The sequence below is a fragment of the Bubalus kerabau genome, chromosome 10, assembly GCF_029407905.1.
Source record: "Bubalus kerabau isolate K-KA32 ecotype Philippines breed swamp buffalo chromosome 10, PCC_UOA_SB_1v2, whole genome shotgun sequence".
Lineage (NCBI taxonomy): Eukaryota > Metazoa > Chordata > Mammalia > Artiodactyla > Bovidae > Bubalus > Bubalus kerabau.
The window spans coordinates 6,986,094-7,012,625 of record NC_073633.1 but is presented as its reverse complement, the minus strand read 5'-3'; the positions used below and the strand labels follow the sequence as shown (position 1 = coordinate 7,012,625).

Genomic DNA, 26,532 nt, shown 5'->3' with positions numbered 1-26,532 from the left:
ACGACTATTCTAAAAAATAAAGTCCATTACTTAAAAAAATAAATAAAAATTAAAAAAGGAAAGAGCATGGGAAATTGGAGTCAAGGAAAGCCCAGCTCACAGAAGGGCAGAGAGGACAGGGAGCAGCTGGCAGGTGGCTGGTTAAGGAGCCTGAGGCTGGAGCAAACAGGTGGCCGCTCCCCACTGACCTCTCTGGGCCCCACTGACCTCTCCGGGCACGGCTACAGCAACAAAGACATCCACGCCAGGAGCAGGGATCTGGGTACGGAGTCAGGCAGTAGCACAAGCCCCAGGGAAAACAATGGGATTGCGTTCCCAGGAGAGCAGCTGCCGGTGCAGTCCACCCACCAGTACAGACCTCCAGTCGTTGGGGATAAGGTGTCATAAAGAGACGAGGCATTCAAGGGGAAACCAAGAGGGACTCTTAATTACAAGGTGAACTCAACCAAACACTGCCTTATATCTGAGGAAAATCAGCACAATGACGGAGGGACCACCACATATAAGTAGCGCCTAAGGCTTGACTAAACAGTGTTACTAAAGCAAACAGAACAAGACTTTTAGAACAACTTAAAATGTACCAAAAACCCTTTGAAATAATTAAGACAATGAATCTAAAAAAATTAGCCAAAAGGTACGAATAAGAGAATTCACAAAATAGGAAACACAAACAACCATAAACATGTTAAAAGCTCCTAATTCTTACTGCTACTGCTGCTGAGTCCTTCAGTCATGTCCGACTCTGTGTGACCCCATAGACGGCAGCCCACCAGGCTCCCGCGTCCCTGGGATTCTCCAGGCAAGAACACTGGAGTGGGTTGTCATTTCCTTCCCCAATGTATGAAAGTGAAAGTGAAGTCGCTCATTCGTATCCGACTGTGACCCCATGTACTGCGGCCTACCAGCCTCCTCCACCCATGGGATTTTCCAGGCAAGAGTACTGGAGTGGGTTGCCATTGTCTTCTCCTTACTAATAGTCAGCAAAACTGAAACTCAAACAATCACTATGTCTGTTCCCAGTCTGCCCTGCATCAGACTGGTAAAATTTGAGAGAATAATAACTGTCACTGTGGGAGGAGAAATAAATACTCATAACCTAGTTGTTTATTTAACTTATATTTATTTAACTTATATGTTAAGCGTATTTAACTTATATGCAGAGTACATCATGAGAAATGCTGGGCTGGAAGAAGCATAAGCTGGAATCAAGATTGCTGGGAGAAATATCAATAACCTCAGATATGCAGATGATACCACCCTTATGGCAGAAAGTGAAGAAGAACTAAAAAGCCTCTTGATGAAGGTGAAAGAGGAGAGTGAAAAAGTTGGCTTAAAGCTCAACATTCAGAAAACTAAGATCATGGCATCTGGTCCCATCACTTCATGGGAAATAGATGGGGAAACAGTGGAAAGAGTGTCAGACTTTATTTGTGGGGGCTCCAAAATCACTGCTGATGGTGACTGCGGCCATGAAATTAAAAGACATTTACTCCTTGGAAGAAAAGTTATGACCAACCTAGATAGCATATTGAAAAGCAGAGACATTACTTTGCCAACAAAGGTCCATCTAGTCAAGGCTATGGTTTTTCCAGTGGTCATGTATGGATGTGAGAGTTGGACTGTGAAGAAAGCTGAGCACCGAAGAATTGATGCTTTTGAACTGTGGTGTTGGGGAAGACTCTTGAGAGTCCCTTGGACTGCAAGGAGATCCAACCAGTCCATTCTGAAGGAGATCAGCCCTGGGATTTCTTTGGAAGGAATGATGCTAAAGCTGAAACTCCAGTACTTTGGCCACCTCATGCGAAGAGTTGACTCACTGGAAAAGACTCTGATGCTGGGAGGGATTGGGGGCAGGAGGAGAAGGGGACGACAGAGGATGAGATGGCTGGATGGCATCACTGACTCGATGGACGTGAGTCTGAGTGAACTCCGGGAGATGGTGATAGGCAGGGAGGCCTGGCGTGCTGTGATTCATGGGGTCGTGAAGAGTTGGACATGACTGAGCGACTGAACTGAAATGAACCGAACCTATTTATACAACTATAATTTAGATCAGCTTATTTAATATTAAATCCTGGTGGCTCAGACAGTAAAGAGTCTGCCTGCAATGTGGGAGACCCAGGTTCAATCCCTGGGTTGGGAAGATCCCATGGAGAAGGGAATGGCTTACCCATTCCAGTATTCTTGCCTGGAAAATTCCATAGGGAAAGGCTACAGTCCATGGGGTTGCACAGAGTCAGACTCGACTGAGTGACTAACACTTTCAGACCTATATTCTTTAATCCAGCAATTCTACTTCTTAGGCTCTACCAGCGAGAAATATTATTATATGCACAGAAAGATGCATAAATATGAATATTCATGAAGCACTGTTTAAATAAGGAAAAGTTAAAGTGACATAAATTCCTATCAGTAACAAATCCTTAACAAAGTCACACAAGGAAGTTAAGAAACACTGCAGTCTATGGAACACTAGCTCCAGTACAATGGTGTGAGCTGCTGAATGACAATAGCTTTTTTTACCTTATTGCCTTACCTGCAGAACAAAGCCTGTCATCTAGAAGGACTGGAAATTTACAAACAAATTAAATCTGCATGCACATGCCTGCTGAGCCTAGGGAGGCTAACATGGGCTGCATCAACAACTCTCTAGCTCTCCAGGTTCCCACTGGATTCAGCCAACAAGCCCCCCCCTCCAAGATCAGAGGGGCTACATAACAAAAAGCCAAGCAGGGTTTGGTTTTGGTGAGAGTGCTGCTCCTGGCTTGCAGATGGCTACCTTCTCACTATGTGCCAGCAGGACCTTTTCTCAGTGCCTGGGTGTGGAGCAAGAATGAGCACGCTTTTTCATCTTCTATTACGAGGGCACTAATCCCACCATGAGGACCCCACCCTATGACTTCATCTAACCCTAATTACCTCCCAAAGGCACCATGTCCAAATACGCTATGGTTGGGGGCAGGGCTTCAACATTTGGTTCCCCCTGCTAAATCTTGGTCCTGCCAAGCAGCTCATTCCATATGTCTCTCTCTTCCCACCCCCACTCCCATTCTTTCCTTCCCTCCATCCCCACACCCCATCTCACTCACCCCCTATATTTCCTCTACCCCGTCTAGAGGTGAAAACAATGCCCTCATTATTACTAACCTCAGAGTATGGCACTGCCTCCTATGATCTCCGTATACCCTGGCCATGAAGTTCAGGTTATCACCAAACTGTCTTGAAATTACTTAACTTTATTTGAGCTATTTATTTTCTGTCAGGATCCAGAATGAAATGATAGACTGACATAGATAGATGTCTAAAGCATATTACTAAGTGAGGAAGTAAGTTTCAGACCAATGCAGATAATGACACAATTAATATAAATATATATGTAAGAAAAACTATATATTTCTGTATGTATATGTGTATATGAAACAGAAAAGACATACACTGAATTGATTAATAGCAATTAAGTCTGAGGAGAAAACAGACTGGGAAGGTGAACAGGGAAGAGGGAACAAGGGGAAATTTCAATTTAGCTATATTGTTAGAATTTTTAACAGTGAGTATGCACTCATTACATGCTTAGTTAAAATATCTTAAAAACATATATGAAGTACATAAAATACTCATACTTAAATTTTTATAAGACAAGCATAAAAGATATTTCTTTCAAATATATACATCAAAATATCAGTAACAGTTATCATTGGACACTAATACTACATGTGATCCTTGTTTTTTGTTTTCTTCTGTCTTCAAAGTTTCCTGAACCGAAAATTATATGACTTCTGAAATTATGAAATGTTTTAGGTCATAAATTGTACAAATTAAATTGAGACGGTTGGATTAGAGGGCCTCAAAAGTTGCTCTCAGTTCTAAACTCTAAACTCTGCTATCTCACAAATAAACACAAAGTTATCAAAATAGCACAAAGTTTACCAGGAAATCAGAGGTTTCACCAAGTGATGGAAAGTTTGAGGAGAATGAATAACAATGCATGAATATTCACAACAGGAAAACAAAGAGCGGGGCCATTGAAGAATACGGAAGACCCTCAGACTAGTGTCTGAGTGGGGCTGGGAGGAGTGTGATAATCAGGTGAGGACCTGATGGATAAAGACCGAGGCCTCCTCTCTGCTGGTAAGGATTCCGGTACCAGGGCCTGGTGGACATCACATGGAAAAGGCACACATGTGAGCAGTCAGGAGAGAAAGAATTTAGATGTCCTAGGCCCATGTCCGGCTTGTGCATTGCTTCAAAGCAAGTTGGTTTATCTTGCTAAGACATGTCACAGCCAATGGACAATAGCAGCAACAGGCAAAAGGAGAACATCCCTCCAACTAATGGCAAGTCTCTAAGACCATAATAAAAGATGTTTTTAATTTTATGGAAAGAGGGGTTGGGGAATGACAGCTGTGTTCTGGAGACGCCATGGCACTCTAAAAGGTGATGCTGGCCTTCCTATGCAAGAGGGAGTACGCAGAGCAGGTGGCAGCAGCCCACTGAGCCCGACAGAGATCCTTGGCTGTAAGAATGGGGAAAATGGGCCAGTGGTAAATTTAACCAAGAAGACTGACAAGCTTGCGTGAAGATAGCAGAAGCAGAATCATCATAATGTATAAGGGTACAGGTTTCCCTCAAATGACACAGAAGCTTATGTTCCCTCACTTCTGTTCAGGTTTAAATTCCTGCCTGACTGTTATTAATTGTGTGATCTTGGGGCAAATCCCTTAACCCTGCCATTCTTCAGGTCACATACAGTTTCTGGTATATAGTAGATTCCCAATAAATATTAGCAACCTTCCCCCACTTCTCATTTTTCTTTTTCCCTCTTCTATTTACAGATTTATGCAGATACCAGATAAATTTTTAGTGCTGCTTCCAATGCACTGAAATAAACTGGTATAGGAAGTAATCTGTTTACAAAGCAGATTCATGGATCTGAATGCTAAAGAGGAATTCCCTTCCCAAGTATAAAAATAACTGAAGTCTCTCATTTATTTAACTAAAGTCTCAGGTAACCTACTAATAGGCATATATGGAGGCTTACTTAAATAAAATATGAATCTTTAACAATGCATACCTGTCCTAAAATCATACAGAAGACCAGTGGGTGATTTCTTTAGGAAAAGGAAGAGGAAAGTCAGTAATGGAAAAGTAATGGAAATGGAAAAGTAATGGAAAACGAAGAGGAAAGCCAATAAGAGAAAAGTCAGTAATGGAATGAATGGAAATAGAATGGAAACATTAGGAATTATAACACAACAGTCTGCCACTCCATGGCATTCTAATTCTAACTGCATAGGGCAAGTGCTCAGGTTGGCTTCCCCATGAGGGGACCCCAAGATGCAGATTCATGTAAAACTGATTTATAGGAAGTATTCTGAAATAAACAATCTGGACATGGGGAAAGGAGACAGGACAGGGAAGGGAGCCGTGCAAAGCTGAGATTTCAAGCCAAGTCCTGGAGAATGTAGCTTCAGCTCAATCCCACTGGGACTTGAGGGCAGACCACTGTCCCCTCCAGGGCAAGGGAGATTGAGATGTATTACCTCATCACATCCATCACTGGTTATGGGTTGGATCTGGGGACTAAATGCCCAGACACTCCCTGCTATCCTTGCACAGAAGCGAAGCTAGTTCTAGCATCCTGGAGGGTATTCCTTCCAAAAAGGAAGCACAAAGGAAACAGAACAGAGGGAAATGGAGCTACTCTGAGGAGACCCAGGCAGAGCACTGACTGGATCCGCAGGTGTCTGTACGTTTGTTGATCTCTACCCTTACACTCATCCTGGGGTTCATCCCCCAGGACCTTTCCAGCTAATTCATTTTAACAGAAATAGAATATATACCCTGGCATTTCTCAATAGTGTAGACTTTGTCTCCATACATAAACAAAAATTAATTAATATACTGATATAACTAGATGCAGCTGTAAAATGGAAGCTAATCTTCACTGTGGGTGTTAAAAGAAATTCTACATTATTCTCTGTTACTGCCAGATTTGCAAATCTTCTCAAAGGAACCTATTCAGGTGTTGTTTTGCAATGGTTCTTACTGTATTCAGTAACATGAACCCCTTGAGAAGTAGATTTATTAGACTGGTAGGATGTTAGACCTCTTTTTAAAGTATGTATTGAACAGTATAATACTCAAATAGAAAGATCTCCACCAAACGGTGGTCTCTGTGGCTGTCCAATTATACATCTGCATCTTACCCTCTATCTTGACTCCTGTCTGCGCTAGCACACTTGGAAATTGTTACATGCACTAGCAAAGAAACGATAATCAAATTGGCTCTACTCAAAATCATCTGCTGCTAATTATAGCACAGAATTAATAGCTGCTTGAAACAACATACGTCTCACGAAGTTCAGGCTACTTCCCTGCATGATTCATCTTCAATTATCCAAGAAATCTGCCACTTTGGTGTCTTTCATCTACTATAGTACAGAAGGTCCCCACGAGGGTGCTTCCCTATAGCCCACAGCATTATCTGCTTCCACATTTACCTATGTTCTCCTCCAGTAAAACAAAGAGAATTAGCTATTTAAACTAAACAATCTGCTTTGTTACAACTTGGGAAATTCTCAGCTATAAACTGTGATTGGGCAGGTCTGTCATCCCTTACTCTTTGTTGCAAGGCAAGAACTGTTTCTCTCTGCCCTTTGAATCCAGAGGAAGCTGAGACTTATTCATACGGGTTTCCTGCTAGGTTTCAGATGTATTTGGCTCTGAAAGTCCGTAGCTTTATCATTCCCTTTCTATCCCCAGAGTGTCTTAAACGCCACATTTTTTTTCACAACTCAGTACCCCCATTTCTCATCTGGAGTCATCGACCCAACCCCTGTCCTGTATCCTTTCTCAGAATAACAACATTAGGGCACTATAGGTGTTGACAATTTAATTACAATTTCATGACTCTGGACCTAATCCAGGTGGGAATTCTTAGCTGATCTAAAATCTGAATAAAAGACATCCTTTAGACCAAAGAAAGAAAAGAAAGTGGGAAAAAAAAAAAAACAGGCTAAGAAAAAAACACAAAGAGATAAATATTAGAGAGAATATATAACAAGTGGGCCACTGAAAACCAGGAGAAAATTCCGGAAAGTAGTAATATTAAAGATCACTTGCTCAGCTTGGCACTCTTTAATGACCTACAGAAGGGTGGGAGTTTGGGAGGAAGGTTGAAGAGGGAAGAGATATATGTATACAGAGAGCTGATTCACCTTGTTGTACAGCAGAAACTAATACAACAATGTAAACCAATTATACTCAAATAAAATAAATAAATATCAATACAATTAAAAAAAAAAGTCACTTGCTTGAAGCTATGGGTAGAGGCCTGGCAAAGTTCTCTGGCAAGCAGAGCAATGACATGGATCATAGAAGCCAACCATGGCCCTAAACTCCACCAGCATCTTCCCACAGTGCTCCTTACCTAGATGGCTACCTGGCTCTGCCTTTATCTTTTCCATCTAAAAATATGCATAAGGATTTCTGGGACATAATGCCTTTGTCACTCTGTTGTGAGAACATTAAGCATGGAAAATGCTTTGAACTTGTTGTAGAAAATGTATAGACATACACCACAGATGTATGGTGGAGTTCAGATCAATGTAGTAAAGTGAGCATGGCAATACAGTCATACAAATTTTCTGGTTTCCCAGTGCATACAGAAGTTATCTTGGTTTGTGTGTGCAGGTTCAGTTGCTAAGTCGTGTCCTACTCTTTGCAACCCTATGGACTGTATCCCGCCATGTTCCTCTGAGCATGGGATTTTCCAGGCAAGAATACTGGAGCTACACTCAGTTCAGTTCAGTTGCTCAGTCATGTCCGACTCTTTGCAACCCTGTGGACTGCAGCACACCAGGCTTCCCTGTCCTTCACCAACTCCCAGAGTTGCTCAAAGTCACGCCCATCAAGTTGGTGATGCCATCCAATCATCTCATCCTCTGTCGTCCCCTTCTCCTCCTGTCTCCAATCTTTCCCAACATCAGGGTCTTTTCCATTAAGTCACTTCTTCACATCAGCTGGCCAAGGTATTGGAGCTTCAGCTTCAGCAATGAATATTCAGGACTGATCTCCTTTAGGATGGACTGGTTGGATCTCCTTGCAGTCCAAGGGACTCTCAAGAGTCTTCTCCAACACCACAGTTCAAAGGCATCAATTCTTGGTGCTCAGTCTTCTTCATGGTCCAACTATCACATCCATACATGACTATTGGAGAAACATAGTTTTGACTGTAAGGACCTTTTTCAGCAAAGTAGCATTTCTGCTTTTGAATATGCTATCTAGGTTGGTCATAACTTTCCTTCCAAGGAGTAAGCGTCTTTTAATTCCATGGCTGCAGTCACCATCGCACTGATTTTGGAGCCCAAGAAAATAAAGTCTGTCACTGTTTCATTGTTTCCCCATCTATTTGCCATGAAGTAATGGGACCAGATGCCATGATCTTAGTTTCTGAACGTTGAGTTTTAAGCCAGCTTTTTCACTCTCCTCTTTCACTCTCATCAAGAGGCTCTTTAGTTCCTCTTTGCTTTCTACTTCTAGTACAGCCTCTACTTCTAGTTCTCTTGCTATTTCCATCAGATCTGCAGTTACTTCATCCACTGAAGTCTTGAACCCCTCAAAGTTATCCATGAGGGTTAGAATCAACTTATTTCAAAAAGCCATAAGGGTGGTGTCATCTGCATATGTGAGGTTATTCATATTTCTCCTGAAATCTTGATTCCAGCTTGTACTTCAACCAGTCTGGCATTTCTCATGGTGTACTCTACATATAAGTTGAATAAGCAGGGTGACAATATACAGCCTTGACGTACTCTTTTCCCCGTTTGGAACCAGTCTGTTGTTTCATGTCTGGTTCTAACTGTTGCTTTTTGACCTGCATACAGGTTTCCCAGGAGGCAGGTAAAGTGGTCTGGTATTCCCATCTCCTTAAGAATTTTCCGCAGTTTGCTATGATCCACACAGTCAAAGGCTTTAGTGTAGTCAATGAAGCAGAAGTAGATGTTTTTCTGGAATTTTCTTGCTTTTTTGATGATCCAACAGATGTTGGCAATTTGCTCTCTGGTTACTCTGCCTTTTCTAAATCCAGCTTGAAATATGGAAGTTCTCGGTTAACGTACTGCTGAAGTCTAGCTTGTAGAATTTTCAGCATTACTTTGCTAGCGTGTGAAATGAGTGCAGTTGTATCGTAGTTTGAACATTCTTTGGCATTGCCTTTCTTTGGGATTGGAATGAAAACTGATCTTTTCCAGTCCTTGGCCACTGCTGAGTTTTCCAAATTTGTTGGCATACTGAGTTACGCTATAGTTCATTAAATGTGCAATAGGTTTATGTCTAAAAACAATGTACACAGCTTAATTTTGAAAATATTTTATTGCTAAAAAATGCTAACCACAGTTCAAGCCTTCAGTGAATTGAAATCTTTATGCTGACGGAGGTTCTTGCCTTGAAGCTGATGGTTGGTGACTGATCAGGGTGGTGGTTCCTGAAGGCTGAGGTGGCTGTGGCAATTTCTTAGAATAAAACAACAGTGAGGTCTGCTGCATCAATTGGCTCTTCCTTTCACAAATGATTTCTCTACAGAAGGCAATGCTGTTTGATAGCACTTTACCCAAGTAAAACTTCTTCCAAAATGGGCTTCAATCTTCTCAAACTCTGCTGCTGCTTTACCCACTAAATCCATTCTAAATCCTTTGTTGTCACTCAACAACCTTCATGGCATCTTCACCAGGAGTAGATTCCATCTCAAGAAACCCATTATTTGCTTACCTGTAAGAAGGAACTCCTCATCCATGAAAGATCTATCATGTGATTGCAACAATTCAGTCATTTTCAGCCTCTACTTCTAGTTCTCTTGCTATTTCCATCCCATCTGCTGTTACTTTATCCCCTGAAGTTGAACCCCTCAAAGTTATCCATGAGGGTTAGAATCAACTTGTTTCAAAAAGGTCTATTAATGTTGATATTTGGCCTCTTCTCATGAATTAAAAATGACCCTAATGGAATCTAGAATGGTGAATCCTTTCCAGAAGGTTTTCAATTTACTTTGCCCATATCCACTAGAGGAATCACTATCTATGACAGTTATAGCTTTACAAAGTGTACTTCTTAAAGAATAAGACTGATGTATAGAACAGTCTTATGGACTCTGTGGGAGAGGGAGAGGGTGGGAAGATTTGGGAGAATGGCATTGAAACATGTAAAATATCATGTATGAGGCGAGTTGCCAGTCCAGGTTCGATGTACGATACTGGATGCTTGGGGCTAGTGCACTGGGACGACCCAGAGGGATGGTATGGGGAGGGAGGAGGCAGGAGGGTTCAGGATGGGGAACACATGCATACCTGTGGCGGATTCATTTTGATATTTGGCAAAACTAATACAATTTTGTAAAGTATAAAAAAAAAAAAAAAAAAAGACTTGAAAGTCCAAATGACTCCTTGCTCTGCAGGCTGGAGAATGAATGAAAGCTGTGTCACCAGGCACGGACACCACATTAACCTCACTGTATATATCCATTACAGTTCTTGGGTGACGAAGTACATCGTCAATGAGCAGTAATATCTCTGGAATCTTTTTTCTGAGCAGTAGATCTCAAGAGTGGGTTTAAAATGGTCCGTAAACCAAGTTGTCACAGATGTACTGCTATTCTAGCTTTGTTGTTCCATTTCTATAGTACAACCAGAAAAGATTTAGTGTAATTCTTAAGGGCCCTAAGACTTCCAAAGTGGTCAGTGAGTATAGGCACCAGCTTCAACTTCAAGTCACCAGCTGCAAAGGAGTCAGATTGTCCTTTGAAGCACTGAAGTCAGGTACTGGTTTCTTCTCTCTAGCTGTGAAAGTCTTAGATGCCATTCTTCTAACAGAAGGCTGTTTCTTCTACACTGAAAATCTCTTATTTGGTGAAGCCACTCTCACTATCTCAGGTAGATCTTCTGAAACTGGAGCTTCTTCATCAGCACTTCTGTTTCACCCTGAACTTTTATGGTATGCAGGTGGCTTCTTTTCCTTAAAGCTCATGAACCAACCTCTGCTAGCTTCAAACTTATCTCCTGCAGCTTCCTCATTTCTTTCAGCCTTCACTGAACTGAAGAGAGGTGGGGGCCTTGCTCTGGATTAGGCTTTGGCTTGAGGGGATGTTGTGGTTCACTGGATCTTCTATCCAGGCCACTAAAACTTTCATCACAAAGGCAACAAGGCTGCTTTGCTTTCTTATCATTCATGTGTTCACTGGAATAGCATTTTCATTCCCTTCAAGAGTCCTGCCTTTGCATTCACAGCCTTGCTGTTAGGTGCAGGAGGCCTAGCTCCCTAACTGGCTTTCAATGTGCTGTGATCCCTAAGCTTAATCATTTTTAGTTCTTGATTTAAAATGAAAAAAAAAAAAAGGCAAAAAAAATAAAATAAAATAAAATGGAGAGACTTGCAACTCTTTCACTTAGAGGCCACTGTAGGGTCGCTAACTGGTCAAAGTCCGGCAGTGCTGTGACCTGGGGAACAGGGAGGCCCAAGGAGAGAGGTAGGGAATGGATGGTTGGTGAAATAGTCAGAACACAAACAATGTTTATTAAGTTCACCATCTTATATGGACATGGTTTGTGGTGCCCCATAACAATTACAATAATAACATCAAAGATAACTGATCATGCTGCTGCTGCTACTAAGTCACTTCAGTCATGTCCAACTCTGTGCGACTCCATAGAGGGCAGCCCACCAGGCTCCCCCATCCCTGGATTCTCCAGGCAAGAACACTGGAGTGGGTTGCCATTTCCTTCTCCAATGCATGAAAGTGAAAAAATGAAAGTGAAGTCGCTCAGTCGTGTCCGACTCTTAGCGACCCCAAGGACTGCAGCCCACCAGACTCCTCCATCCATGGGATTTTCCAGGCAAGAGTACTTGAGTGGGGTGCCATTGCCTTCTCCATCACTGATCATAGATCACCCTAAAAATATAACAATAATGAGAAAGCTTGAAATACTTCAAGAATTAATAAAATGTGACAGAGACATGAAGTGAGCAAATGTTGTTAGAAAAAAAAACCAATAAATTTGTTCAATGCAGGGTTGCCACAAAATTTCAATTTGTAAAACACACAGTACATGTGAAGTACAATTAAAAAAAATAAGGTGCAATAAAACAAGGTATGTCTATAATTTCAAAGCTGTATCACTGCCTTGACTGCAAGCAAGCAACTCATACAACAGATGCTTTTAAAAATAAGTGTTTATATTGAACCATGTATCTACTGTACCCTTGGTTGAAAAGATCTCCTTTTCCATTGCTGACATATAATTGTATTTTATTATAGTTCCTCTGTCCAAGGAACTCTCCTGGATTTGATCCCTGGGCTGGGAAGATCTGCTGGAGGAGGAAACGGCAACCCACTCCAGTATTCTTGCCTGAAGAATCCTTTGGCAGACCACAGTCCATAGGTAGCAAAGAGTCGGACATGACTGAAGTGACTCAGCACACACTCATTATAATATATAGGATGATAACTAAATTAATTTTTAAAAGGTCAAATTGATACTGAAAGAACAAATAAAAGCTCAAGGTATAGTTTACTCATGTGTGTGTGCGTGTGTGTGTTCACACTCAGGCATCCCTGACCCTTTGTGACCCCATGGACCGTAGCTCAACAATCTACAAGGATAGACTCCTCTGTCCATGGGATTTTCCAGGCAAGAATACTGGAGCAGGCTACCATTTCCTCCTACAGGGGATCTTCCCAACCAAGGAATCAAACTCACATCTCCTACACTGGCAGCAGATTCTTTACCACAGTGCCACCTGGCAGCATTTCTCAAGTCATTCAAGCCCATTCAATAAACATCTACTGATGCTTAACCGTATTCCAGGGCACCAACGGGGCTCTCTTCAAGTGTTTCTTCAGCTCTCCTAAGTGGCAGGCTCCATTCTAAGCATTTGGAATATCTGTGTACAGACAGAGTTCCCAGGCACCTTGGCTCTGATATCCAGTAGGAGACAATACATATGACAAATCAATAAATTGAGAAGTTAGTACATGGTTTTTTCTTTAAAATCTACTTTCTTAGTTTTGTATGTACTATACTTAACTTTTCTCCATGTGGCCATCATATCTGCCAAGTGCCTACAATTTTTCAGATGTTCAAACAGTTCAGATAATTTGATTTTAAAAGTGATCACTCCATCAGCAGAGAACTGGACATTCACTGAGGCATTATCAAATGCATTTGATATGGGCATTTATTATCCAAACACAAAACTTCTGATCTCCTCTCTGGCTACATGTGTCCTGAGAATCAGTCCACCCTGAGAGGAGAAACTGCGTACCCCATTCTCAGTATACAGTCGTTTCTTTAATCCTATTGAATTCAGTAACGAGCTTCACCCCAGCCCTTCACTGTGTATCACTTGGGCTAGAAAGCCAGCTCTGAGGCAATACTCTGTGACGATGGGTGTGTCGTACTTTAGGATGCAGACACACTGAATCAGAGACTTCTGTTCCTCACTAAAAAGCCCACATGGATCCAGGACTGAAGCACAGAAGCAGAAATAGCCACCATTGATCATCATTCCCAGTGTCTCACAGGGGCATTTTGTGCTTCCTGTTCCCACAGCTCTGGGCCCTGAAGGGTTCAAGTCTTGGTCCAAAGATGGGGGGACTGTCTTGTCAGGGAACACAACAAAGAGCTCACTGAATTACAAGCTAAGACTGTAACTTGGGTACTTTGAACTCCCGTGTCCAGGGGCCAACAGACAAAAAGAATGGTCATCATCACGGCAGGGCAATTGGCCCTAATTAGCAGGCGGAGGTGTAGACAAGGAAGAATATATTTGGCATTCAAGTGATCCACTCAAACAACTCTGGTACTCCTTTCTCCAGTTTCTACTGTAAATGGACACGTGTAACAACCATAACTGGAAAAGGGTAGAATTATCAGGGGCTCAAACCCCCCAGGAATGAGAGCTTGGGTCACACCACCAGGTAAGGCACCAAAACCAGCAGAAATGCTAACTGAAAGCAAGGAAATTAAGAACAGATCATATAGGAGAAAAACCATGAGCACGAGATGCCAACCCAGGCTGTAGATCATCCCTAACTTTCCTCTTCTAAGTTCTGCTCATGAACACAGAGAGGCCACTGGAACCCTGGGTGGGAAGCTTTGCTCTTAAGAAACCGAAAACTTATGGCCAACCATAAAAGGAAATATATCATTTTCACTTCACAGACTTAGAATGAGAAGCCCAGATGGTGCTACAAACTCAAAAAAGTTTAGCTCTCATGGATCATCAACACAGAATCAATCTAAAAACGTAAGAATTGATAATCAAGGAGAAAGCGTGGGGATTCAGGTTCATGAGATCCCATTCCAATCAGCCTATCAATTTTGTAGCAGAATGCAAATGATTAAAATAAATATATTTAAAAATTAGAAAATCAAAATAAGGCATGTCTTCTGTTAGCTTTACAGAAGGTTAAGCCTAAAACATCTCATAATTGCTTATATCAGAAAATTAATGTACTCTGTAAATTCTAAAGAGAAAATGTGCAAAGCAGTACTTTACAGACATTTTTAGCTCAAATTTCTCTGTTTGAATTCATAAAGCTCCCTTCTGGTTTCCAATCTGTCACAAGAAAAAGTACCTAATTGACTGCAATTTCAGAATTGGTGGAAAACAGAAACAATCTGAAGGCCAATAATAGAGTTGAAATGCCTTTCTTCTTTACCCAAACCTAGGTTTTTATCCAAAGATACAGGCTTTGAGAAATGCATTATTTATTTAGCCCTGAGAAGAAAGAAGCCAGGCTCTGTTCAGGAGTTTTCCTGCTTTCTGTTATCAAAATGACATTCTTCCCTATGACCACACTTCCCACATAATAGCTTTGCTATTTCTATTTTAAATGTTTAGACCTTTTTCTTAGAGGGCAAAAGAGGAGTCTGTAGAGCATTCTGAGCCTTTCAATATGGAAACTGTCCAAATAAGGTATAAATTCAGCACAGCTATTTGGGAAAAAGAGATCTTGAACAAACATTGATATTTCTGCAGTTCAGTCTCCTTTGGAAGACCAGAAATTTCCTGCATTAACAGGAGTGAAAGAGTAAAGCCTGCACAACTCCAGCATACTCCAGGGGCCCCACGATTATTAACATTTTGTCTGGTCATAAAAACGAAACAGCAGCTGAGCTAAAAAGAGAACAAAGATGGATGTGAGGCAAAGTTTAGAATCTCAAAATGCTAACAAGCACAGTCTTTGATGTTGACAAATATTTTTCCAGAAAAAGAAATACCTAGAAACAGCTGAATGTCTATACTCTAATCTCTAAGGCAAAAAAAAAAAAAAAAGTAGTATGGAAACACAGAATCTTAAATATCAATATATATGGGTAGAGTTCATTGAAAAATATATGAGAAAAGTTTTTTAATAGCCGAACCCTAGAATCATAAGATTCACAGCTAAAGGGGCTAAAAAAATATTTTACAGATAGGAGTGAAGTTGCTCACTCATGTCCAACTCTTTGTGACCCTGTCGTGGACTGTAGCCTGCCAGGCTCCTCTGTCCACAGAATTTTCCAAGCAAGGATACTGGAGTGGGTTGCCATTACCTTCTCCAGGAGACCTTCCTGACCCAGGGATTGAACCCAGGTCTCCTGCACTGCAGGCAGACTCTTTACCATATGGGCCAGATATTTTAGAAATAAGGAGGTAGTTAATAGGTATTTAACTTAGACATTTCTTATGATGCTCACAAGAGTGTTGTTCACAAATAAATTTCTTTGAATAGTAGATGCTAGCATAAAATTAAAATTCCCTGGAGACCAAAGGATTTTCAACCAAATATAAACCTTGGCCACCATCCACAAGACTTGCTGGCCATCCTGTGAAATCCAAATCTGGGTTAAATGCACTCACCACTTCCTTCACAAGAAATGCCAGTACAAGCAGTTGAGGTGTCTGCTATTGGCATTTCAAATTAGTGGAGAAAATAGCTGCCTATTAAATAAATGGTCCTAGAACAATTGGCTAAATTTTGGGAGAAAAGTTAAACCTCTTCTTCATAACAGTTATAAAAAACAAAATACAGAACAATAAAAGAGCCATCTTAAATTAAGAATTCTAAATAAATATAGACCATTCTGTTGATACTCAGTACTATATTTTAGTTGATATTTGCATGATGAGAAGGCAACATCCATGAAAATATCTGGGGAAAGGATATCACTACAGAAGGAACCGCTAGTGCAAAGGCACTGATAAGGGCTTAGGATGCTCAGTGTCAAAGTCCAATGTGTTAATAGTGAAGGGATAGAGGAAGAAACTAGAAGATGAGATCCCAGAGACAGAAAAGAACAAGCTCATGAGAAGCCTTCTGGGCCAGATCAAGGAAACTGACTTTCCTTCTAAGCATAATGCAAGCTTTAGAGTGCTTCTGGGAAGGCTGACCTAATCAGACTTACACTTTGGAAAGTCAGGAAGACTAAAGGAGGGATGAAAAGTAGAGTCAGGGACTGTAGAAGTATTACAAAGAGAGACTGTGGGGACTTTCACTAATAGAGAACAAAATTAAGGATGCAATCCAGGATGAATCCTAGGCTGCAGCCTAGTATAGATGGTGTCCCACTTACTCGTGGTAGGGTTGGCGGGAAGGAAAACTTTGGAGAAGAAGAGTTACTAGTTCTATTCTGGGCATGTTGCATCCCAGTTGCATATTAGACATCCCTGTAATAGTGCCCAGTAATCAGTTCAATATCAGAGTGAGGAACCCAGGGAAGCGATTAGGGCTAGAAACAAAGTAGAGGATTCATCAACATATGGATATTATCTGAAATATGGATCACAGAAAACTAAGATCATGACATCAGGTCCCATCACTTCATGGCAAATAGATGGGGAAACAGTGGAAACAGTGACAGACTTTATTTGCGGGGGGCGGGGGCGCCTCCAAAATCACTGCAGATGGTGCCTGCAGCCATGAAATTAAAAGACATTTACTCTTTGGAAGATAAGTTATGACCAACCTCAGTTCAGTTCAGTTGCTCAGTCGTGTCCAACTCTTTGCAACCCCATGAATCACAGCATGCTGGGTCTCCCTGTCCACCACCAACTCCTGGAGTTTACACAAACCCATGTCCATCAAGTCGGTGATGCCATCCAGCCATCTCATCCTCTGTCGTTCCCTTCTCCTCCTGCCCCCAATCCCTCCCAACATCAGAGTCTTTTCCAATAAGTCAACTCTTCGCATGAGTTGGCCAAAGTATTGGAGTTTCAGCTTTAGCCTCAGTCCTTCCAAGGAACACCCAGGACTGATCTCCTTTAGAATGGACTGGTTGGATCTCCTTGTGGTAGTTTGAGGATTCTTTGGCATTGCCTTTCTTTGGGATTGGAATGAAAACTGACCTTTTCCAGTCCTGTGGCCACTGCTGAGTTTTCCAAATTTGCTGGCATATTGAGTACAGCACTTTCACAGCATCATCTTTCAGGATTTGAAATAGCTCAACTGGAATTCCATCACCTCCACTAGCTTTGTTCATAGTGATGCTTTCTAAGGCCCACTTGACTTCACATTCCAGGATGACTGGCTCTAGGTGAGTGATCACACCTTCATGATTATCTGGGTCATGAAGATCTTTTTTTGGACAGTTCTTCTGTGTATTCTTGACACCTCTTTCTAATATCTTCTGCTTCAGTTAGGTCCATACCATTTCTGTCCTTTATTGAGCCCATCTTTGCATGAAATGTTCCCTTGGTATCTCTAATTTTCTTGAAGAGATCTCTAGTCTTTCCCATTCTGTTGTTTTCCTCTATTTCTTTGCACTGATCCCTGAGGAAGGCTATCTTATCTCTCCTTACTATTCTTTGGAACTCTGCATTCAGATGCTTATATCTTTCCTTTCTCCTTTGCTTTTCACTTCTCTTCTTTTCATAGCTATTTGTAAGGCCTCCTCAGACAACCATTTTGCTTTTTTGCATTTCTTTTCCATGTGGATGGTCTTGATCCCTGTCTCCTGTACAATACCATGAACATCCATCCATAGTTCATCAGGCACGCTATCTATCAGATCTAGTCCCTTAAATCTATTTCTCACTTCCACTGTATAATCATAAGGGATTTGATTTAGGTCATACCTGAATGGTCTAGTGGTTTTCCCCACTTTCTTCAAGTCTGAATTTGGCAATAAGGAGTTCATGATCTGAGCCACAGTCAGCTCCTGGTCTTGTGTTTGCTGACTGTATAGAACTTCTCCATCTTTGGCTGCGAAGAATATAATCAATCTGATTTTGGTGTTGACCATCTGATGATGTCCACGTGTAGAGTCTTCTCTTGTGTTGTTGGAAGAGGGTGTTTGCTATGACCAGTGCATTCTCTTGGCAAAACTCTATTAGCCTTTGCCCTGCTTCATTCTGTTTTCCAAGGCCAAATTTGCCTGTTACTCCAGGTGTTTCTTGACTTCCTACTTTTGCATTCCAGTCCCCTATAATGAAAAGGACATCTTTTTTGGGTGTTAGTTCTAAAAGGTCTTGTAGGTCTTCATAGAACCATTCAACTTCAGCTTCTTCAGTGTAACTGGTTGGGGCATAGGCTTGTATTATTGTGATATATGAATGGTTTGTCTTGGAAATGAACAGAGATCATTCTGTTGTTTTGGAGATTGCATCCAAGTACTGCATTTCAGACTCTTTTTGTTGACCATGATGGCTACTCCATTTCTTACAGCATATAAAAAAAGGAGAGACATTATTTTGCCAACAAAGGTCTGTCTAGTCAGGGCTATGGTTTTTCCAGTAGTCATGCATGGATGTGAGAATTGGACTCTAAAGAAAGCTGAGCATTGAAGAATTGATGCTTTTGAACTGTGGTGTTGGAAAAGACACTTGAGAGTCTCTTGGACTGCAAGGAGATCCAATCAGTCCATCCTAAAGAAAATCAGTCCTGACTATTCATTGGAAGGACTGATGCTGAAGCTGAAACTCCAATACTTTGGCCACCTACTGGGAAGAACTGACTCATTTGAAAGATCCTGATATTGGGAAAGATTGAAGGTGGTGGAGAAGGGGCCGACAGAGGATGAGATGTTTGAATAGCATCACCATCTCAATGGATGAGTTTGAGTAAACTCCACGAGTTGGTGATGGACAGGGAGGCTGGGTGTGCTGCTGTCCATGGGGTTGCAAAGAGTTAGACATGACTGAGTGACTGAACTGAACTGAAGCTATGGAACCAGGTCAGATCAGGTTAAAAGAGAATACAAATAAAAGAACAGGACCAAAGACTGAGCCCTGGAGGATGCTTACTTTCAGGGATCTTGTAGAGGAGAGAAGAAGAGGGGGGCCAGCAACAGAGATAGGGGCCCCAAAAGTGGGGAGAATCAGGCTTACCGTGTGCCTGCAGTTTAAAGAAGAAACTTTTTCAAGGAGGGAATCATCAACCATGTCAACTGCTCTTAAGAAGTCAATTGGGACAAAGAGAGAGAACTGACAATTGACTGACATGGTGTCAATCTCTGGGGACTTCGATGCATGTTATAAGATCTGCTTCACTGGAGTGGTTTGGATAAATGCCCCATTTCAATGAGCTAAGAAGGAGAATGAGACCAAGACAGCAAATATAGGAAACTCTTTATAATAATTTGTTAGGAAGCACAGATGTAAATGAGCCAGTAGCTGGATGGGGACAGCAGCCCACAGCATGTTGGTACCACATGATGATAAGGCACTTCATAGGCTGCTGCGAGTAGGTTTAATAATCTGATAATTACCATTTGTTCAGCATTTACATTATATCAGGGACTGTTTCACATACTTTCTTGTATTGCACTTTTTGGTTGCTAATTTTTTACTGTAAGATAATTGCTTTACAATCTTGTGCTGGTCTCTGCCATAGCCATATATCAACATGAATCAGCCACAGGTATACATCTGCCCCTTCCCCCTGAGCCTCCCTCCCATCTCCCACTGCATCCTCTCTAGGCTATCACAGAGCCCTGGGTTGAACTCCCTGTGCCACACAGCAAATTTCCACTGGCTATCTATTTCACATATGGTAACATACATGTTTCCATGCTACTCGCTCAATTTGTTTCACCCTCTCCCTCCCTCAAAGGAAATGGCAACCCACTCCAGTGTTCTTGCCTGGAGAATCCCAGGGATGGGGGAGCCTGGTGGGCTGCCGTCTGTATGTCACACAGAGTCGGACACGACTGCAGTGACTGAGCAGCAGCAGCAGACCCTCCCACTTTGGGTCCACAGGTCTGCTCTCTACGTCTACATCTCCACACTCTGAGAAAGCCATAACTGAAAGGGAAGCAACGTACCCCAGTGTTCACTGCAGCACTTGCTACAATAGCTAGGACGTGGAAGCAGCCTAGATGTCTGTCAGCAGATGAATGGATACGGAAGTTGTGGTACGTATATACAATGGAATGTTCAGTTCAATTCAGTCGCTCAGTCGTGTCTGACTCTTTGCAACCCCATGAATCTCAGCATGCCAGGCCTCCTTATCCATTACCAACTCCCGGAGTTCACCCAGACTCACGTCCATGGAGTCAGTGATGCCATCCAGCCATCTCATCCTCTGTCATCCCCTTCTCCTCCTGCCCCCAATCCCTCCCAGCATCAGAGTCTTTTCCAGTGAGTCAACTCTTCACATGAGGTGGCCAAAGTACTGGAGTTTCAGCTTTAGCATCATTCCTTCCAAAGAAATCCCAGGGATGATCTCCTTCAGAATGGACTGGTTGGATCTCCTTGCAGTCTAAGGGACTCTCAAGAGTCTTCTCCAACACCAGAGCTCAAAAGGATCAATTCTCTGGCACTCAGCTTTCTTCACAGTCCAACTCTCACATCCATACATGACCAATGGAAAAACCATAGCCTTGACTAGACGAACCTTTGTTGGCAAAGTAATGTCTCTGCTTTTCAATATGCTATCTAGGTTGGTCATAACTTTCCTTGCAAGGAGTAAGTGTCTTTTAATTTCATGGCTGCAGTCACCATCTGCAACGGAATGTTACTCAGCCTTAAAAAAGAATGCATTTGAGTCAGTCCTAAGGAGGTGGATGAACTGAGAGTCTATTGTAGAGAATGAAGTAAGTCAAAAAGAGAAAGGCAAATATTGAACACACTTGTATGAAATCTAGCAAGATGGTACTGGTGAACCTATTTGCAGGGAGGCAATGGAGAGGAATTGCTCTTTTAATTATCAAAATATCAAAGTTTTAGAAATAAAGCTACTAAAGTACAAAGACACAGTTAGTCACTTGCAAAGCTATGATTTGAAAATTGGCAATACTGCTATTGAAGTAGATGCACAAAAGAAAGTAAATAATTATTAAAAAAAAGCAAACAAAAAAAATGTAGTCCCTGAGAAGGTGAGAGAGAGCTCCAGAGGGATGGGTCTCAGAAACAAAAGCAGATGGTATGCAGAGTATACAAGTAGTTAAAATTTGTGGTAAGAACTGACATTTCTCCTCTGATTGCATCTTTTATTTCTATTATTGAAAGCTAATAACTTTAAAATATTATTAAGATATTCCCTGTCCATATACAGAGACAGATAAGTTACCAGGTAATTGGTTTGTGGAAATTGCTCAGAACGGAGCCTGGGACATAGTAGGGGTCATAAAGAGATTCTATTAAGATTTCATTAAGCTCAACGCTGCTCCTGAACACTCTTGAGAAGAAGGCAGAGTGGGGACTTACAAGGGAAAGTGGTCAATTCTAGTGTGGGAGAAGCAAAAGCAGAAAAGTCTTTAAGACAAAGATGCTTGAGCTCATACTTGAGATAACTTATGTAAACTAAGTAGGTGTATTTAAGGCAAATGGATAGAGTGGAGAACAGCCAAGAGCTTTGCAGAGACAGGGAAAGCCTGCATACCCAGGGGCTCCAGAAAGAGCACACCAGCTGTTAAACCACATGGGCCACAGATAATTCTTCATGGCTGAAACATAGGTTTCAAAGAAAGTCAATGCAAGAAAGAATGTTGGCGAGTCAGGAGGGCCCAGGGACAAAGGTGCTTATATACCACACAAAAAGCCTCCAAAGCAGGTCTGCAATTCAGAAAGATGACTTTTGCTATAAAATGGGGGAGGATGCAAAATTCAAGCCAGGAAGACAAATTATTAACAGCACAGGAAGAAGAGGATCTGAAGTGATGAGGTAATCGTAATAGAAGATAAAAGTGGAGGCCAATTAAACAGAAAATTACAGAGTACACAGTATTTAACAGAAGAGAATTATGGACACTAAAGTAAAGCACAAAAAAAGAAAAAACTAAAAGCATCTCAGAAATGAGTAAACACAAACTCCCTCAAAAAGGGCCTCTGCCAAAAACATAAAACAAAAGTATATGGAGTATAAGTGAGGAGGAGAGGGCAGGCAGAGAGGAGGAGGGGAAGGTGAAGAGGCAACAGTATCAACAGGAGGAGGAGGAAGGAGGAGGAGGAAGGAAGAGGAAGCAGGTGGAAGAAAGGAAGAAGGAGGAAGGGATGTGGGAAGAGGAAGAGAAGAGGATGAAAGAGAAGACAAGAAGAAAAGAGGCTGGTCAACTGCAACCAACATAAGAGAAATGTAGTGAGGAGGGAGCACCTACTTCTTACCCTTCGGTCACAGAAGCAAACCACTTGGAAGGACCTTAGCTGGCCCTGTGGATTATCTAAAGTTACTGTTGTATAGGTGCTAAAGAAGGAAAAAGCCACAGCCTTTATGAAATATGAAACACAACTGTTGCAGGTAGAACTCATAGGCAAGCAGGGAACCCTGTTGAACCGCCCAGAGGGAAGCCCAGATGGGAACTGCCAACGTGTGAGACAAGTCCCAGGGCCCTGGAGCTCCATTGCCTCTCCAGAGGACTCCAAGCCAGTTCACAGACAATGAACCACATCCTCAAGGCCAGGCTGTGTGTACTAGTTACTTTCACTGTATGGAGGAAAGCAAAGAAAGGGGCCAGAGGAACAGTCATGTTCCGGGGGCCTTACGGGTTGGCCAGGGGTCGCAGCCTTCCAATGAACTTGGTCAGAAGGACAAGGGATGGACAGTAGCATTGGCAGAACTGAAGAGGGAGAACGTGTCTGAAATCAAACTCTACAGGAGGTGACAACTGCATGGGTCTGTTGGATGTGGAAGGGAGAGAAACCAAAGTTGATACACATTTCTACTGAAATAAGAGCAGATCTGAAGGTAGGGGAATACGAAGTTAAGCTGGGAACACTGAGCCTGAGAGGTGGATGAGGGATCAGTCATATTCATGGATCAGCAGGTCAGGAGGAAGATCTGGGCTGGGAAAGTGGTTTCAAGCCATCAGGATGTAAGTGGTGTTAAACCATGTAGAGGGCATGCAGACCCAACCACAGAGCCCAGCAAAGGGCACCAGGAGACATCGGTCCAAGAAGCAGAATGAGCACTGGCCAGGGCTGAACACCAAGGGAACTAAGTCACCGGTAATGTCAGGGTCAAAACTGGTTTAGTATTCTAGCTTTAATTTAGTCAATGAGCGAAAATTATCTTAATACACTGCTGTTCACGTAACACAGCTGTTACAAAGCAGGCATAATGAGCAGGCCTAACAAGAACACAGACACATCTTGCTGCAACAATGGCATGACCTTCATGGGAGAGCAGCTTTTAGAGACAAATCCTCTCCCTGAACTCTCCCTTCTCTAGCAATTTTCTCTCCTGAACAATTTTGAATCTTTAAGAGGAGCAGCTTCTAATTAACCTAGTAATACATCCTAATCACTGTGTGTACTCTAGTCAAGACTTTGAAAAATCTCTAGATAGCACAGCCATGAGACTGCAAGATTTGGGGATTAAATACATGATTTTTATTAAAAAATTGACACCTTCCTTCTCTAAGCTTAAAGTATAAAAATAAAAAAGATCCCTCTCATATGTTCTCCTCCAACACCCAGTGTCATCGCTTCTGAAGGAAGTAGCAGAAAAAAGATTAAGGATCCATGGGAAAAGCTAATTAAAGAGGTAACCACTGACCAACTGCTCTCGCAAAATCAACCCTGTACCTTTAACTACAAAGAGATGCACCATATTTCTTTCTACTTTTAATAACCTGAAAAGCCTCATTCAGCTGCTGAAGACCCTAAAGCATGTGCTCTCATCCTAAACTTAAGATAAATTTATAAGAAAATGGACTTTTTTTACTCCAGTTGACACGATATTCAGACCATTTATATTTGTTTCCACAGTTTCAAATGAAGCTCAAAATACTCTTCTCTACCTTATAAACAGTTTTCAAGATGATAATTTCTGACACAGATTTTGTGACTTTTGAGAAATACTGTGCTCCCTAGAACATAGTTCTCCAGCTCTTCCCCAGACCCCCGTCGTGATCATCCCTGAGGGATCTGACCCACTGAGCCTGTGAAGCAACACACACGGAGTCCGCCCCCAAGGGCTCCTTGTGTGCACACGGTGAGAAGGGCCCCGGGCTTCATTTGCCTCACTGTTCCTTCCCTTCTTTCATGCACACGTGAGACACAGCGCATAGATCAAATGGCTTCTGAAAGCTTTCGGGTTGAGGAATCTCTTTTTCTATGAGGAAAGAGCTCTCTGACATCATCCAAGTCACTGGGCCTTCAATTAGCACTTTTCTTCAGCATCCATCTCTACCCCAGGCACACTGTACCCCAAGAGCTTGCTGAGGAAACCAGACACGAAGGCAAGCCAAACACAAATACTGCAAATATCTTTGGTTCCTCTTGGTGATTTTATTCTTAAATAATAAGTCTCACGTTAAATCAAAACCAGAGACTGCTTTTAAAAGGCAGCAAGAAATTATAGTCGGACACAACTGAGCGACTTCACTTTCCCTTTTCACTTTCATGCATTGGAGAAGGAAATGGCAACCCACTCCAGTGTTCTTGCCTGGAGAATCCCAGGGATGGGGAAGCCTGGTGGGCTGCCGTCTATGGGGTCGCACAGAGTCGGACACGACTGAAGCAACGCAGCAGCAGCAGCAGCAGCACAGAGTAAATACCATTTTGCAATTTAGCAGCATAAACAACATAATACATACAAATAAGTCAAAAAGATTCTGTGATATAAATCCTATTACTGGCAGAAGAGACAGGTACAACCTTAAAAGCATTCTTGAGAACACAGCATAGCTGGATCTGACAGCCTGCATACAACATCTACATGCTGTGAAACTGTACATTCAGCTTCTCAGGAATTATGGATAAACTCTAAATTTAAAGACCATTTCTCTGCTGATTTGAGCCCCAAAGGGGGAGGGGACACTTTGAATTGAACTGACAAGGCACCCACACTTGAATGAACGTTATTCACCCTTTCTTTTTCTCTTAGGAAGAAGAGTGTCAGGCAGTACAGCAAGTGGAGCGTGGCCATCAAGATGACTGTGAGACGCTGGAGGAATAGAAGAGGAAAATCTCTTCATTTTTCTAAACAGCCTTTCCTGTGTGTCTAGCGGGGGTGTTCTGAAAACCAGAGTGGGCCAGTGGAGTCAGTGTGCATAGAAGCCAGTTTCTAGCCTCTAGATCTGCACACTCTGATTCTGGCATTTCAACTCCCTCTAAGGCAGCATGTCCACCTCCAGTCAGAAGCCGTCCTTTGACTCCCATGGGTCTCTTCTTCCTACCCCCACCTTGCCTCTCACATCCCAATAAAACACACAGAGGACACACTAGATGCTTAGAAGTGCATACGCCAGCTGACCCGGCCACTCCACAAGACAGACATGACTGCAGTGGGACCAACGTGGGGGCTCCAGTTCCCTGGTTTTAATGGAATCCAAGCCTCGAAAAGACCCTAATGTTGGGAAAGATTGAGGGCAGGAGGGGAAGGAGACGACAGAGGATGAGATGGCTGGATGGCATCACCGACTCAATGGACAAGAGTTTGGGTAAACGCTGGGGGTTGGTGATGGACAGGGAGGCCTGGTGTGCTGCAGTTCATGGGGTCGCAAAGAGTCGGACACGACTGAGTGACTGAACTAAACTGGACTAAAGCCTTGGAAAAGAGTAGAGGTGAATGTGGTGGGATCCACTCACACTAAAAATGAGATTTGTACATGTGATTACACATTCAGATTTGTGCTCACAAGTATAAATACATACAGATATATATAAACAAATAGAAGTAAGCACAATTATCACTCATCACTCCCTTTACCTAGAGGACTAGATGATGTAGCCAGCCTGGGGTACCATTCAGGACGTGTTTTACTTTTTGGTGATGTCTTTTTCCCATCTACATGACTCTTGATGCTCGTCTTAGTCAGACTTCATCTCTATAGAAATGCTGAGGGAGAAATAACATTTTATAATATACTGTTATTTGCACATTATTAAAATCATGAAATTGCAGCCCCCCCCCATTTGTAATTTATAACTAACCCAAGAAGCGTCCCGAACATTAAAGGACCAAGGGCTGAAAGCATTTCAAAACGCCCAGCCACCGGTGTCACTTATTATCTGTTAGCAGGCTTTGCTAATTCAACCAGGATGAATTTTACAGATGGTTATTAGAGACTTGAAGAATTCCGCTAAACACTAAGCTATTGTGCTCTGCTTATTTAA

The 26,532-nt window shown here is 42.2% G+C and overlaps 1 long non-coding RNA gene across 9 annotated transcripts in view; it reads right to left on the bottom strand.

The window, feature by feature from the left end:
* Positions 1–26,532, bottom strand: part of LOC129620799 (uncharacterized) — a 173,614-nt gene that overhangs the window by 136,546 nt on the left and 10,536 nt on the right. For 4 of the 9 annotated variants that reach the window (XR_008698714.1, XR_008698715.1, XR_008698712.1 and 1 more), the window contains exon 3: positions 26,126–26,254. This is a non-coding gene — a long non-coding RNA (uncharacterized LOC129620799). Of the gene's footprint in view, positions 1–4,135; positions 4,151–4,208; positions 4,514–11,783; positions 11,942–24,701; positions 25,432–26,125; positions 26,255–26,532 lie in introns of those variants that run through there. The other 5 variants (XR_008698716.1, XR_008698713.1, XR_008698708.1 and 2 more) reach the window with 5 other exon arrangements.